Raw genomic sequence first — 16385 nt, 5'->3', positions numbered from 1 at the left:
CTCCGGAAAAATGCACTCGGGAGTAGACGGGCGATCGGAACGGTCAAAAATGCGTGACAAAGAATCGGGCTTAATGTTTTTGGAGCCCGGGCTGTACGAGAGAGTAAAGTCAAAACGTCCGAAAAAAAGTGCCCACCGAGCCTGCCTGGAGTTCAATCTTTTAGCGGTTCTAATGTATTCCAGATTCTTATGATCGGTCCAAACGATAAAAGGTACCCCCGACCCTTCTAACCAGTGACGCCATTCTTCCAATGCTAACTTGACTGCCAACAACTCTCTGTTACCAATATCATAATTACGTTCGGCAGGGGACAAACGGTGAGACAAAAACGCGCATGGATGCATTCTGTCGTCTGCAGAAGAACGTTGGGATAGCACTGCACCTACCCCCACCTCTGACGCATCGACCTCCACCACGAACTGACGTGATGGATCAGGGGTAACTAAGATTGGGGCTGAAACAAAGCGGCCTTTCAGTTTGGCAAACGCAGCCTCAGCTGCGTCTGACCACCTGAACGTAGTTCTGGGGAGGTCAAGGCGGTCAGAGGTGAGGCTAGTTGGCTGAAATTGCGAATGAACCGCCGGTAGAAATTGGCGAACCCCAGAAACCTCTGTAGGGCCTTACGGGAATCTGGACTTGGCCAATCCACCACAGCCTTAACCTTCTCAGGATCCATACGCATTCCCTCAGACGACACAATGTACCCTAAGAAAGGAACAGATTGTGCATGAAAAGCGCATTTCTCCGCCTTGACAAAAAGCCCATTCTCTAGCAACCTCTGAAGCACTCTTCTGGCGTGCTGAACGTGTTCCTGGAGAGACGAAGAAAAAAAAGAATGTCATCCAGGTAGACATAAATGAACTGATCGACCATGTCTCTCAGCACATCATTGACAAGTGCCTGAAAGATCGCTGGGCTATTGGAAAGCCCGAAAGGCATAACCAAATATTCAAAGTGCCCCCTGGGGGTGTTAAAAGCGGTCTTCCATTCATCCCCCTTCCTGATGCGGACCAAATGATAAGCCTTACGGCAAAGGATAAGTATTCTTTACCGTGATGTTATTCAGCCCTCGGTAATCAATGCAAGGTCGCAGAGAACCGTCCTTCTTCCCCACAAAAAAGAACCCCGCCCCCGCTGGAGAAGAGGAAGGTCGGATGAATTTGGATGCCAGAGAATCAGAAATATATTTCTCCATGGCCTCGGGAACAGACAGAGAGTAAAGCTTGCCCTTGGGCGGAGACGTACCTGGCAGTAGATCTATAGCACAGTTATAGGGACGATGCAGAGGGAGAGAAGCAGCTCGAGACTTACTGAACACTTCCTTCAGGTCCTGATACTCCGTGGGCACGTTTGACAAATCCACTGCTTCCTCCTGAAACGCAGAAACAGAAACAGACGAACAGGCAGACACAAGACAGGACTCATGACATTTACTGCTCCACACCAACACTGATCTCTGCTGCCAGTCAATTTTGTGGTTGTGTTTAATGAGCCAGGGGTGTCCAAGAACAATGGGTGCGAGGGGGGAGTCCAGAATGTAGAATGAAGTAGTTTCCGTGTGGTTGCCAGATACAATGAGTGTAATGGGTCCAGTGGTGAATGAAATGATAGGAAGAGCTTGGCTGTTAAAGGGACACTTCACCCATTTTCATTAAGCTTTGCATTGTTAGAAACCCAGTCATACTATTGAATGGTCGTGCAACACTCTCTCATTTTCCCCTGAGACGGGAGAAATCTGTTATTTACCTCTTACACTTCCTCCTACAATGACGCAAAAATCGTCATTTTGCGTCATTGTAGGAGGAAGTGTTAGAGGGGGGGATTTCTGTTAAGACTACAGACACTAGTTTCTCATCTTTCCCAGGGTGGGGCGCGCTCACGCTACAGACCTATTACAGATCAGTGGGTGGGACTTTACTCTCTGAAACTGAAAGCAATATCCTCCATCTTGTTTGAAGCTAAGCTAACAGGCGCTGTGGAGACAGATGTAAAGTTATGACAATAGCGGAGGAGAGTGCTCAATATGATATAGAAGAAGAGGATTTCGGAAGTCTGATGCTTGAATCAGGTGTTTGTGGCTACCTTTACAAGCCGCATTATAGCGAAGAGCAGCCGAGGCAGAAGACCTGCCTGCCGCGGACGAGGAGCCCGGACTGGCTCGAGTTAGGGCGGACTGGTGGCGCCGGTGATCTCACAATGCAGCTACGAACTGCTACGAACACAGAGATAGAGTCCGTCTGCGGCAAAGAATTTCAACGATGACAATTTCTCCTGGACGAAATCTCTGAATCAGACGAGGACACGGACGTTTGCGTTGAGAACTATCCTAGTTTCGCACCGCATATGTTCTGACTGAACATCCAGGTACCATGCAATAATTCACCTTTTCGAAAGAAATACAAACGAGGAGTAATGCACTATATGAGTTTGCCAACTAACTAGACATTTTGTGTGAATGTGAAATGAATTTCAAGCTCTGGTAGTAGCTAGCCTTGTAGACGGAAGAGTGATTTCTCTTATAGGCAGATATGCGCTTTCTGGATTAGTGGGAGTGGCTTGCGGAGCTGTGCAATGTGGTAAATTGTGGGAGTTGTTGTCTTTCATACAAATGCGTTCTGAAGTTATTTTTTGTCTTTTCTCGGTCACGAAGGCACCAAATTCAAAAATTATTTTACATTTCGACTACATATATGACCCACTTTAAATAAAAAACAATGTTCAAATTGGTGAAATGACCCTTTAAGGCGAGACACTACAGGTGAATAGGGTAAAATTTGAAAATAATAGATATCACCATGAAACTTCCTCAGTTGATTACTTACACAAGTATATAAAAAAAATGTATTACAAGTTTTAGAAATTTGTATGTTTAATTATGCAAATTAGGCATTATCTAATTAAATATGCACGATTTTGCATATATTTTCGGTAGATAGATCTGAACATATGATAAAGCCAGGTGTAAAATTCTTTTTTCATTTTGTTTACACACAAGATGAAAATAAAAACTCAGAGGGATTTCAGGATATATGCTTTCATTACCTAGGAAATTAAAATATACTGTCCATAGCCATAAAAAATAGATTTTTGCCATATTTTTTTTATTAAAATGTCACATAAATCAGGCCAGGAATGATTTATTAACAAATCCCTCTGAAAATATCTTCAGAATACTGCTAAGTGTATAACTGGAAAGTTTGGTGTACATAGGTGCTACATAGGCTGAGATGTTTCTACTGGAGAATGACAAAAAAACGCAAAAAAATCATTTTGAGAAAACGGCAGTTAAAGATTTAAATAGCTCTAAATGAGAAATCGTCGTTAACTTTAAATCCCCCTTTGGACATTCACGATTGGTTACTGATAGAAAGGAAATGCCCATATTTGGGTTACATAGCGTTGTGCGGGAGACTCAGAGCTTCACAATGATACCGGTAGGGTTGCCACCCATGTCTGATAAAAAACCTGGACATATCGATGACCTGACCCACCGCTTTGCTCACAAGTGAAAAAATGTCCATTAGTTCACCCCAAACTGGAAATTTCCTGATAATTTACTCACCCCAATGCCATCCAAGATGTTCATGTCTTTCTTTCCTCAGTGGAAAAGAAATTAGTTTTTTGAGAAAAACATTTCAGGATTTTTCTCCACACAATGAACTTCAATGGGAACCAGAATGCTGAAGTGCAAATCATTGCAGTTTCAAAGGGCTCTGCTCGATCCCAGATGAGGAATAGGGTGTTTAATGATGTTGCCCGTGACCTTTCCAACGTGATGACGTCATGCTCGGCGCGTCGCAGTCCAGCACAAGACTAACAAATGCGGTTAAAAAGTATATACATTTTTATTTTATTTTTACCTATCGAAAATGACCTATCGATTCGCTAAGGCCCTATTCCTCAGCTGGGATTGTTCATTTGAAGCACTTTAAAGTCCTTTGAAACTGCATTGATTTGGACTTCAACATTCTGGTTCCCATTGAAGATCATTGTGTGGAGAAAAATCCTGAAATGTTAAAAAAAAACGTAATTTCTTTTCCACTGAAGAAAGAAAGACATGAACATCTTGGATGGCATTGGGGTGAGAAAATCAGGACATTTTCATTTTGGGGTGAACTAATCCTAATTCAACACCACTGAGCCCAAAAGCATCAGCATCATGCAGAAACTATTTCTGAAACAGTTCTGACCAAGTCCAACTAAAATCCCAACTACATAAACAATGAACAAATAAATTATAAAACAACATGAAATTAGATCATTGACAGTCATATTAAGAATATATTAAACCAAAAACGTTCATATTTTTAGAAAGGATGTGAATTAAAACAACCACTGCAGTTGATAGCCTACATTTTTAATTTATAAAAATAATAATAATTTAGCCTACCAAATTTTCCATTTTTTTTCTGACTGGAACACATGGAACGAATCACCGCTCCACATTTTGGTTGACAGCCGCCACAACCTACTAGTGACCGTGTTTAGGCTACTCCTTTCTTTTCAACCATTGGATAGGAATTGAAAAAAACGCTGTTGTAACTGTAGCATACTTCTGAAGAAGAGCTGTTAACAGGTGAAAAACTATGCCGCAAAAATAATAAATAAATTGATTTCCTTAAAAGACAAAAGAACGCAAGCATGTTTTCTTAATATGATCATTAAAAACCAACAGACTGGTGAAAATACGGGACATTTTCTCAATATGCGGGACAAAGGGTGAAAATGCTGTGCGGTGCAACGCAAAGCGGGATGGGTGGTCACGTCCCTACTCCCTGTCTACAGAGGCAAATGATAGTGCATTCTACACACAAGATACAAGACCGCTCTTTGCACAACACATAGGCTATTTCAAGTGGAAAGAAAATAGTAAATGGAACTTTGCGTAGCCGTTCGAAAACCGGGACATTCAGTGTCCCGGGAGAGTGGCTAAATTTCCCGGGACAGGTTATCAAAAAGAAGGACAATCCCGGTAAAACCGGGACAGGTGGCAACCCTAGATACCGGTCATGACAGACTTCAGTAAACAGACGGATCTCGGCGTGTCGCGTTTGAATGCTAACTTCCTGGTAAATTCGGGAGAAACTCACTGCCGCAAGTAAACAAAATGTAATAAAATAAACATCTTAATGTATATTTTCAACGTTTTCTGTATAGCAGCTTGAAAGAACACATATTGAAGGAGTAAACTAACCCAAAATCTCAAAACTGACCACTGCATAAAAAATTTATGTTTTTGCCTGCCGTGTCTCGCCTTAAGAGCGTGAACTGCAATGGTGTGGGTGAGAGGTAACAGGGGAACCAGAATCTTGTGTGCAAACGTGTAGTCCATGAAGTTACCCTCTGCCCCGGAGTCCAAAAGTGCTCGACAGTCGTGAGTGTTGGCTGACCATCTTAGTCTTACCGGGAGAAGCGTAGATGTTGATGAGGTCTTCTCAGCGGAGATCCCACCCGACAGTAGCCTTAGATTTACTGCCAGGCTTGCCCCTTTTACCGGGCAGTTGTAAGCAAAATGTCCTGCAGTCCCACAGTAAAGGCAAAGGCCCTGGGATCTCCGCCTTTCCTTCTCCTCCCGGGAAAGCCGAGCTCGCCCGACCTGCATGGGCTTGTGATCGTAGACCGGGCTGACCGCGTCCCCGCCGCTGGCTCGCGTGGTCTCAGCTGCTCCAGAGGCCTGAGCAGGTAACTTCAGACGTTCGACTCGGGAGAGTCGGGAATCCACACGAAGCGCCAGTTCAATCAACCCATTGAGTGTAGTCGGTAGGTCCAGAGCATAAATCTCTCTCAGGACGCGGTCAGCCAGCCCATGCAGGAACATATCCCACTGCGCCTCCTCGTTCCACTGACACTCTGCCGCCAAGGTCCGGAACTCGATAGCGTAATCAGATACAGATCTTCCGCCTTGCTTGAGGTCCGCGAGGATCCGTGCCGCTTCTCTTCCCACGACCGCGCGGTCGAACACCATCCTCATTTCGGCGGCGAGTGTCTGGAACGAGGCACAGCATGGATCTTGGTTCTCCCACACCGCCGTCCCCCATAGCGCTGCCCTCCCAGTCAGTAACGTGAGCACAAATGCTACCTTGCTCTGTTCAGTGGCAAAGGTCCTGGGCTGCAGAGAAAAATGCATAGAACAGCGTGTTAGGAATGCTCTGCAATAGTTTGGCTCACCGTTGTATAACTCGGGAACAGGTAGGCGGGGCTCTGACCGGGAGACGCTCTGTGGTGGTACGGGGGGAGCGGCCGGTGTGGGTGGCGCAGTGGGAGCTTGTAGATGTTGCAATTGCTGGGTGACCTTGGACACCTGCGCCACAAGAGCTTGAATAGCCCGACCCGACTCAGTCATGTTCCTCTCCTGGGCATCCATCCGTGAAATACTGGACTTGATGAATTCTTCCAGAGGAGAAGAGGATCCGCTTGCTGCTTCCATCGTTTGGTCAGATCGTTCTGTCATAATTCATGAAGCAGAAGCAATGATGCAAGTAACTCTTTATTGAGGGTCAAAAGACACAAAGAAATACAGGAACTCGGGTGGGCCGGTGGCGCAGGGACTAGATGATCAGCGTGCAGGTGAAGACAGGTGACGGTGAATCCAGTGACAGTGAACATCCAGACGAGATGAGACGAACACCACGAAGACACCGAACAGGAAAACTTGAATCAGGAACAGGACTGGAGATGGCACACGATGACACACACTGAGGACACCAAACAACGATCTGACAAAGAGAGGAGAGTGCGATGAGTCTTTATAGGTGAGTGAATTGGCAGCAGCTGGTGCGGGGAATGAGAACAGCCGGCGCGCTGATCAGCAGGAACGAGCAGTCACGCCCACTCACACACACAAAACAACAAATACACGAGACACGAAGAAAACAGTGAATTCATGAACCGTGACACTATCAAACACTGGAAAAAGACTGATTTGAATCTTCTGCTTTTTATGCTGGTATGGTTTATGTTTTATCATTTATTAATATATATCATAATGATCACTGAGATATACTGTGTTTCAGGTATCAGTGGAGTGAATAATGAGTTCATCAGTTCTGGTGAAAATGCTTGTCTGTCCTGTAATAATGCTCTTTCTGACTGCAAATCTAAAACTACATGGAACTACTATAACACATTCAGTCATTCAGCAGGAGTTGAACTGATTACTGGAGGGATTAAGAAGAAAGACACAGAGAGACATGAGAGACTGAGTCTGGAGTCTGACTGCTCTCTGAACATCAAGAACGTCACAGCAGAAGATGATGGATTATACAGCTGCAGACAATATGTGAATGGACAGAAACAAGGACCTGATGCACGTGTTTATCTGCATGTTCTTCATGGTAAGTTTAAGATTGTGTTCAATTTAAAAAGGGCAGATTCTCCCTTTAAACTCAGATGATGATTGAAGAGTCTGTGATTTGTGTCTTGTGTTCAGTTTCAGTGTCTCCACCATCATCATCTTCATCCTCACAGACTGAGATCAGTCCAGGCCGCTCTGTGACTCTCTCCTGTCAGTTGTATTTATATACTAGACTCTCCTGTGATGATCTGGTCCTTTCTGTGGGATTTGAGCTGTTGTGGGTGAATCAGGCTGGTGTTGATCTGAAGACAGACTCCAGATATCAGATATCATCATCATCAGTTCAATATCGCAGTATCATCATCACTCTGACTACAACACTCCTGAATGAAGATAACAACAGAGAGTGGAGATGTCAGCTTACTCACAGAAATCAAGTCAAGACCTCAGTCAGATACACTGTCAAGTATTCAGGTGAGAAAACAGTCTTTTCTGACAGATTTGTGAAAACTTTCACACATCTTTTTTTGGCTCTACTCTTCCTGATGGCTTCATACATTTGGCAATTGCAAAATATTAGTGGTCAAAGTCATGAACTGCATAAAAATCCTTATAATTCCCAGTATTGAACTATGGGTCATACTAGGCTAAAATAGACTCTTCTGATTCATGCAATATTTCATGTATGAACCATGAGGAAGGTCAATATCGGGAATCATAAGGATTTGTATGCAGTTTGAGGAATTATAAGGCTTAATAATGTCATTGATTCAGGAAAGCTGAAGGTTTATGGGAAGCAGCTCACTGAGTTTCACTCTCATATAAACCAGGAATAAATAATACAGTAACATCTCTCTTCTCAACTACTGCCACTGTAAGCTGTGATGATTGAACACTAACTGCACAAACACTAACAGCAGCTTCTACACAAGGTTCATGATCACATGATCACTGTCACACATCATCAGTCTCTCGCTTCAGTGGTTTGCACTGGCTCTCACATACTGCTTTATCATCACACATATGATCTACAAAAAAGCTCTTTAGTCAGATTTGTCAGTGAGTTTTGATACATATGACCGGTCTTGTACAGTCTGTTGTCTGATGCTAAATAATCATAATATACAGCTAGTGTAACTCACGCCACTGCTATGATGAATTAATAAAATCATAATGAGGATTTATTAAACACAACTCATCCCATGTTAGTGTGTCATCCCAGCACCAGAACTGAGCGTCACACTGATACAAGTGTGCTAGAAACTCACGTAACATGAATATCTCTGAATGAATGAAGCACCAAATAGATTTATTTTCAGTCAATGGCGATCGTCATTCTCCTCCTGACACCTTTAGACTGAAGTAAAGTTTTTTATTTAAGGGGCCACCGGAGGAGTTTTGAGATCTGTAGTCAAAAAATACATGACCCTCCCTTTGCCAGCAATACATTTTTCTATGACCCTCCAAAATGATTGTGAAAAAAGGCATGACCCTCCCCGATAATTTATTGATTAGCCTACTTCTGTACTGGTTTGCACTTGGCAAAGATGTTCAGATAGCCATTGTTTTTTTTTTCAACCATAAACTCTTGCTTTCTCATCTTACTAGGGCTGTAATGATAGACCAAACCTATGATTCGGTTCGTATCACGATTTTTGACTTGATTTGAAAAAATCATGTTTTTGGTGCTGATGCGGTGTGACTCTTAACGTCTGGGTGGCGCTGCCAATAAAGCATCTAAAAGCTGTCACAAAGAACCGGCAAAAGTAATGATTATGAATAATTCAAATACAGCAAGGAGACATTTTTATTGTTTATTAATAAACAAGTGTTTTCTGTGTCGACTGCAAAGATGAAGTTGACGATGCGTCGCGATCTTCGCAGAACGCGCCAGAGATAAATGCACATTTCATATGGATTACATAAGCAGAGAGCAGTCTGTTTTCCTTCGTTTTGAATTGTTCTGTTTAAAAGTAGACATTTCAAGCTTTCTATATATTTCTCAGGTCTAAGGCAAGTAGCCTACCTTGCGCTGATTTTCGGTTCATTTATGAGACTTCTTATTTATTAAAAACAGGCAATTGGTTGATGAAATATGGATTAAAATTAATTACATCCAGTGGGTATATCTTTTGGTTTGCGCAGTGTAAATATTTTGCCTTAATCATTTGTTTTGTAAAAAATCTTTTGTTCAAGATTTTTTGTGTCACGTCACATTTGTATTTCCCTCATATTAAATATAAAACGCATGTGTTGACTGATATTTTTCTAATGTCTTGACTCCTTTATTAACAGACGTTTCAATATATTGGTATTAAATGCATTTTCTGAGAATTTATATTTCAAGTTTTGACTGCAAATGTCTCGTCCATAACACTGGAATTGCCCAATTTTAACGAATTTATCCTCAACTAGTTTTTTAGTGTAGGTCTACGTATTTCATTTTGTTAACTTAAATAATACTAATTGTAATTTAAAGATGTGGTAGCCCTACATCTTACACATCACACTCCACTGTTATGGCGGAAATTTCAGTAGATTTACTCACTAACATTATTGTGGAAACAAAATAAGAATGGAAACTAAAATATGGTCGTATCGCGCTACAGCGCACATTCTGTCAGCTGCAGTTCTGGCGCCTCAGTCCCAATACTGTAAAACTCGACGTACATTCACATCACATGTTAATGCAGTGGACACTCACAGGACACAATGCACTTATTCGCAATCACAAAAGTTCATTATTTGCTTGTGCTTTAAAGTTTTGCCGGGTAAACATTTCATTGGCGTTCTGTTCAGACAGGTTCTGACATGATGATGCACCTTTTCTGAGCACGTACTGAAGTGTGCGCGCACTGTCAAACAGCGCCAAACTGGATTTTTGTTGGGTCAGACCCATCTGATTTCGATGGGGGGCCGATACCGCGAGAGCAACATAGAGCTACATGGAAAAAATATGCACCCAACAAGCCACTTTGAAATGTTGCTGTTTTTATTTATTTATTTATTTATTTATTTATTTATTTATTTATTTATTTATTTATTGCAAATTAACAAAACGGTAACATATACAAGGTAAGAAAACAGTGACATTAAATACAGAAGAGAGAGAAGAACAAAAACAGAATAACAATGAAAGAAAGAGAAAAAAAGGCTTAGTATCATTGTTGATATTTATAATCAATAATAATATATCAATATTAGTGGTGTTATTATTGATGATAATAATAATTATGACAATAATAGTAGTGTTAGTTTTAGTGATTTAAAAATAAATAAATAAATAAATAAATAAATAACAATAATTGTGATGATGATAGTATTAGTAACAGCAATAACAGTACATAAGCTATTGTATATTTGCTCTCAACTCTAGGTCAGGGGCTTATCCACATCTGCCAGTGAGCACAACCAGCAAACCCCCCTGACATAGACACCTCTCCCTGATCCAACAATCCAATTTCCCCCCACCGCTACCAGCGACACCCGGCCACAGCAGTTAAGCCTCTATGTTCCATTGAGTCTTCCTCCAAGAAGTACACCAGGGCACCATAACAGGCACCTCCATACCAAGCTCCCTTAGTCTGGTTGTTACCTGACATAACCAAATGTTATTGGTGGGTGGCCCTCTTGTCCCCCTTTTTTTTTTTTTTTTTTTTTTTTCATAGCTTGGACCATGGTGTGCACTGGTTAACTACCCAGCCAGAGACACCATATCCAAACCAGGTATGAATCCAAATTATTTTACCTGAGGGAGGGATTTGGCCAGAGGTGGTGAAAGGGAAGGATCAATCAAACCACCGAATCTACAATGACTATGACAGCAGGGCATGCCAATCGGACCCACCAACAGGACCTAGAACAGACGCCCAACCCAGACGGTTTATATTATTAAAATATATATAGTAATTTAATGTTTATACTTTACATTTTGTTATTTATATAAGAAAATAGAGGATTGACTAATAACTAGATGTACCGCATGGCGGTACAAAATATGACTGCCGCTCAGGCCTGCACTGGCTTTCCACAAAAATAAATGACGTGGAGCAATTTGGCTGTATTGCATGTTTATGTATATACCTACAAAAAGTAGTAGTATGTGCATGTCTGTCTGTGTGTGTGTGTATGTGTGTGTGTTTGTGTATGTGTGTGTCTGTGTGTGTGTGTGTGTCTGTGCGTGTATGTATGCCTGCGTACATGTGTGTGCGCGTGTGTGTTTGTGTGTGTGTGTGTGTGTCTGTGCATGTGGATTTGTATGTGTGTGTATGGGTGTGTGTCTGTGCGTGTGGATGTCAGTGTCTGTGCATGCTTGCGTTTGTTTGTATTCCTGCATGTGTGTGTGTGTGTGACAGTATCATCCTAAACCAGCAACCCTTCGCTCAACACCACCATCTACAGGCCGATGAGTGTACAGTCACTAAATGTGCACATAAATTAATTTATTTTAGACCCCCCCCCCCCATGGATGAAATTCTACGAAACTTAGCATACCCCCAGAGGATGTCAAGTTAATCATACACATGAAATATGGTGCAGTTCTGAACATCTCAACTGAAGATAGGGGCGATTAAAGCAGAATAATATTGCTTTTTCATTTTTTATGGGAGGGGCGCAAATCACAAATGAGTAATTATGGGCTAGGTTGATGTGGGCCCTTAAGAGCAACATACCATAAAAATGTCTTCATCCTCGGTGCCACGGTTCAGGTAGTTATTTAGGAAAAACTGCATTTTTTGGGGTTTCGGGGGGCCCAGTGCGGGGGGGAAGTGGCCCCCGGGGACCAAACGAAATTTTTCCGTAAAAGTCTAGTGGGGCTACATGCCCACCAAATTTCATGTTCCCCGGTGTTTCGGTGTCCCTGGTATCGTTGACGAAAAATTCACGGGGGGCCCAGCGCGGGGGGGGGGGGAGTGGCCCCCGGGGACCAAACGAAATTTTTACGTAAAAGTCTAGTGGGGATACATGCCCACCAAATTTCATGTTCCCCGGTGTTTCGGTGTCCCTGGTATCGTTGACGAAAAATTCAGTTAGATGATAGAAAAAAAAAAAAGAAAAAAACTTTGACAATCCCTATATGACCGCTTTCGCTAGCTACGCTAGCGGTGGTCATAATTATATTGTAGTATTACTAATATCACTATTCCTAATACCACCATCACAAATAAAAATAATTAATAATAGCAATAATATGCAGATTTATATAAAAGTAAGGTATAGCTTATTGAACATCATACATCATACATATATCTACTCACATATATTAGGAGAGTGTGTGGGTCCGGTTCCAGGTTGCTGAATTATATGAAGATGAGTTAGGAATGGCTTCCAGATATCAAGAAATGTAGATATAATATTCTTGTTAGTGTATGTTATTTTTTCTAGTGTGATGTATTCTATAAGAAGATTAGTCCAGTGATTGATATTTATACGTTTTTGGATTTCCAGTTTTGCTAAATTACTTTCTTGGCGATAGTTAGAGAAATGAGGAGTGGGTTTTTGTATTTAATTGGGAGATGATCAACTTCCATATAGTTATTGAGTAAACAAAGTGATGGAGATGGGGGGATTCCACAACCCATGATAGCAGAGAGTTTTGTGGTCACTGATATCCAAAATGAGTGAACTGATTGACAGGTCCATAGGGCATGCAAATAGTTGTCTGTGCTCCCCATTGTGCACTGTGAACAAATGTCTGTGTCTCTCAGGCCCATTATAAACATCTTTTTTTCAGTGATGTGGATCCTGTGTATAATCTTAAACTGTATGAGCTGGAGGTTAGTATTGCTAGTCATTGAAAATGTATTGTTACAGATTTCCTTCCAGAGGTCGGTGTTGGGGGATAAGGCTAAATCTTTTTCCCATTTGTTCATGGGTATTATAATTGTTGTATCATTATTTAATATAAGTTTATGTAGTTTGGATATTAGTTTGTTGGTGTTAGTAATTTTCATTATATCTTCCATTAACTTAGAGGGATTAAGTGGGTTATTAATTATGGTGATCTTGGATTTAACTATGGATTTAATTTGTTGGTATTGTAGAAAATGTTCTCCCCCAAGACCATGTCTCTGGACTAGTGTTTGGAATGATACAAATTGATTATTTTCAAATAAGTGATGGAGATGAGTAATTCCTTTTTGTTTCCAGGATGGAAAATTTATAGGTTTATTGCATAATTGGAAGTCAGGGTTGAACCAGATGGGAGTGTGTCTACATGATGTTAGTGATGAGTTATTAATTTGATTTACTTTCCACAAGGCTGTCAGAGTTAATGCAATTGTAATATTATTAAAATAGTGCATTTTTTTAATTGATTTTGGTAGGAAGGCGAAATCTGAAACTGAAGTATTTTTACATTGATTTTGTTCTAATTCCATCCATGAATTATTGTGATTTTTATTATGGATCCATTTATATAAATATTGTAGCTGATTTTGTCATGGTCGGACAAAACTGGAAACAGTTGCAGGTTCTCAAAAGTGTTTATTAAGCTCAAAAGGGTCAGACAAATAATTCAGAAACAACGGAGGGCGGCGACTCAGGCTCGTGCAGGGACTTGATGGTCTGTGGTGCGCTGGTGCTGTGACGGTGATGAATCCCGATCCCGGTGCTGGAGTGCGGTGAGCCCAATGACAAAGAACAGGAACGGCAGGAAGACACGGCAGGCGAACAAAGACACGGCAACTCCACGGGAAACACAGACACGGCAAACACAGGACCTCAACAAACAATCCGACACTGGAACAGAGAATGGTGTGAGTATATATAGGGAATGGAAATGAATAGCAGCTGTGAACAGTGATTGATGATGATGATGATCAGCTGGAGCGCTGACAGACACGTGAGCGGGACAACGCCCACTCACACATAAACAACAACGACACGAGGCAAGAAGGAAACAATGCATTCAACAACCGTGACAGTACCCCCTCCTCTAGGAACGCCTCACGGCGTTCCCAGACTCCCTTACCTGTCGATTGTAATCATCGATCAGAGAGTGATCCAGGATGTCACGAGCTGGAACCCAACTTCTCTCCTCCGGACCGTAACCTTCCCAGTCCACCAGGTACTGGAATCCGCGTCCCCTCCGCCTAGAGTCCATAATGCGACGGACCGAATAGGATGGTTCCCCATCTACGAGTCGCGGCGGTGGGGGAACCGGGGCAGGCGGATTAATGCGGGAAAAAAAAACGGGTTTAATTTTGGACACGTGGAATACCGGATGAATTCTCCTGTACACTGGAGGGAGGTTGAGGCGGACTGCCACCGGACTAACAATTTTGGTGACAGAAAACGGGCCAATGAATTTAGGAGCCAGTTTATTGGATACGGAGCGGAGCGGAATGTTCTTAGTAGAAAGCCACACTTTGGAACCGACGACGTATACGGGAGGCCTAGACCGGTGGCGATCGGCCTTGGCCTTGATGCGCGCCCGCACACGGAGGAGAGTCTCACGGGCTCTTGTCCATGTGCGGTGACACCTCTGGACAAAGGCGTGAGCGGAGGGGACCGCGACTTCGGATTCCAGACTGGGAAAGACCGGTGGCTGGTATCCTATACTACACTCAAAAGGAGATAGGCCCGTAGCTGACACTGGCAACGAATTGTGGGCGTACTCCACCATAGGCAGTTGCTGACTCCAGGAGGAAGGATTCCTGGCAGCCGTACATCGCAAGGTTCTCTCCAGGTCTTGGTTGGCTCTCTCAGTTTGACCATTGCTCTGAGGGTGATACCCGGAAGACAGACTGACCGTCGCCCCCAGTAACTTACAAAACTCTCGCCAAAATTTGGACACAAATTGGGGACCCCTGTCGGAAACCACGTCTGTCGGGAGGCCATGTAACCGAAAGACGTGATTAACGACTGCAACCGCTGTCTCCTTGGCTGAGGGTAATTTGGGCAAGGGAACAAAGTGGGCTGCCTTCGAGAATCGGTCCACCACGGTTAAAACTACCGTGTTACCCTGGGAGGGTGGGAGGGCGGTAACAAAATCTAGAGCGATATGGGACCAGGGTCTCGAAGGCACCGACAGCGGTTGGAGTAACCCATCTGGGGGTCGATTAGACGACTTACCAATAGCACAAACTGAGCAAGCCAAAACAAAATCGTGAACGTCGCGAGCCATAAGCGGCCACCAGAATCGTTGTTTGACCAAATAGAGGGTGCGACTAACTCCTGGATGACAGGCTAGACTAGAACAATGGCCCCACCGAATAACGTCTGGACGTAGTTCCTCCGGCACAAATAAGCGGTTCGGTGGGCACCGGATCGGAGGCGTTACCCCTTCTAGAGCCTTCTTGACTCTCGATTCGACCTCCCAAGTGAGCGTAGAGATAATTAGGGTCTCAGGAAAAATACGCTCGGGAGTAGGTGCGAGTTCGGATCGATCAAAAATACGCGACAAAGAATCGGGTTTGATGTTTTTGGAACCCGGACGATACGAGAGGGTAAAATCAAAACGGCCGAAAAAAAGTGCCCACCGCGCCTGCCTGGAGTTCAACCTTTTAGCGGACCTAATGTACTCCAGATTCTTATGATCCGTCCAGACGATAAAGGGTACCCCGGACCCCTCTAACCAATGACGCCATTCTTCCAAGGCTAACTTGACCGCCAACAACTCCCTGTTGCCAATGTCGTAATTTCGTTCAGCTGGAGATAAGCGATGGGATAAAAACGCGCATGGATGCATCTTGTTGTCTGAGGGTGAGCGTTGTGAAAGAACTGCGCCTACCCCCACCTCTGACGCGTCGACCTCCACCACAAACTGACGTGAGGAATCAGGGGCGATTAAGATGGGAGCCGAAACAAAGCGGCTCTTGAGGTTGGAAAAAGCAGTTTCGGCTGCTTCCGACCACCTGAACGCAGTTCTGGGGGAGGTCAAGGCAGTCAGAGGTGCGGCTAGTTGGCTAAAGTTGCGAATAAAACGCCGGTAGAAATTGGCGAACCCCAGAAACCTCTGTAGGGCCTTACGGGAATCTGGGTTTGGCCACTCTACCACAGCCTTAACTTTGTCAGGATCCATACGCATACCCTCAGCCGACACGATGTGTCCTAAGAAAGGAACCGACTGTGCATGAAAAGCGCATT

The 16385-nt window shown here is 43.2% G+C and overlaps 2 protein-coding genes across 4 annotated transcripts in view; one reads left to right on the top strand and one right to left on the bottom strand.

Moving 5' to 3' along the window:
• LOC309500348 (uncharacterized protein) overlaps nucleotides 1-16385 on the bottom strand; it is a 252069-nt gene that overhangs the window by 121829 nt on the left and 113855 nt on the right. The gene's annotated exons all lie outside the window — the stretch shown is intronic.
• Nucleotides 7092-16385, top strand: part of LOC309502253 (uncharacterized protein) — a 166849-nt gene continuing 157555 nt past the window's right edge. The window contains exons 1-2 of the mRNA XM_082174558.1: nucleotides 7092-7335; nucleotides 7431-7769. The gene's annotated coding sequence lies outside the window, so the exon portion shown is untranslated. The remainder of the gene's footprint in view (nucleotides 7336-7430; nucleotides 7770-16385) is intronic.

This window comes from Leuciscus leuciscus, assembly GCF_965113295.1.
Source record: "Leuciscus leuciscus genome assembly, chromosome: 1".
NCBI classification, from domain to species: domain Eukaryota; kingdom Metazoa; phylum Chordata; class Actinopteri; order Cypriniformes; family Leuciscidae; genus Leuciscus; species Leuciscus leuciscus.
The sequence above is the reverse complement of the archived record's forward strand: the minus strand, read 5'-3'. Positions and strand labels throughout refer to the sequence as shown.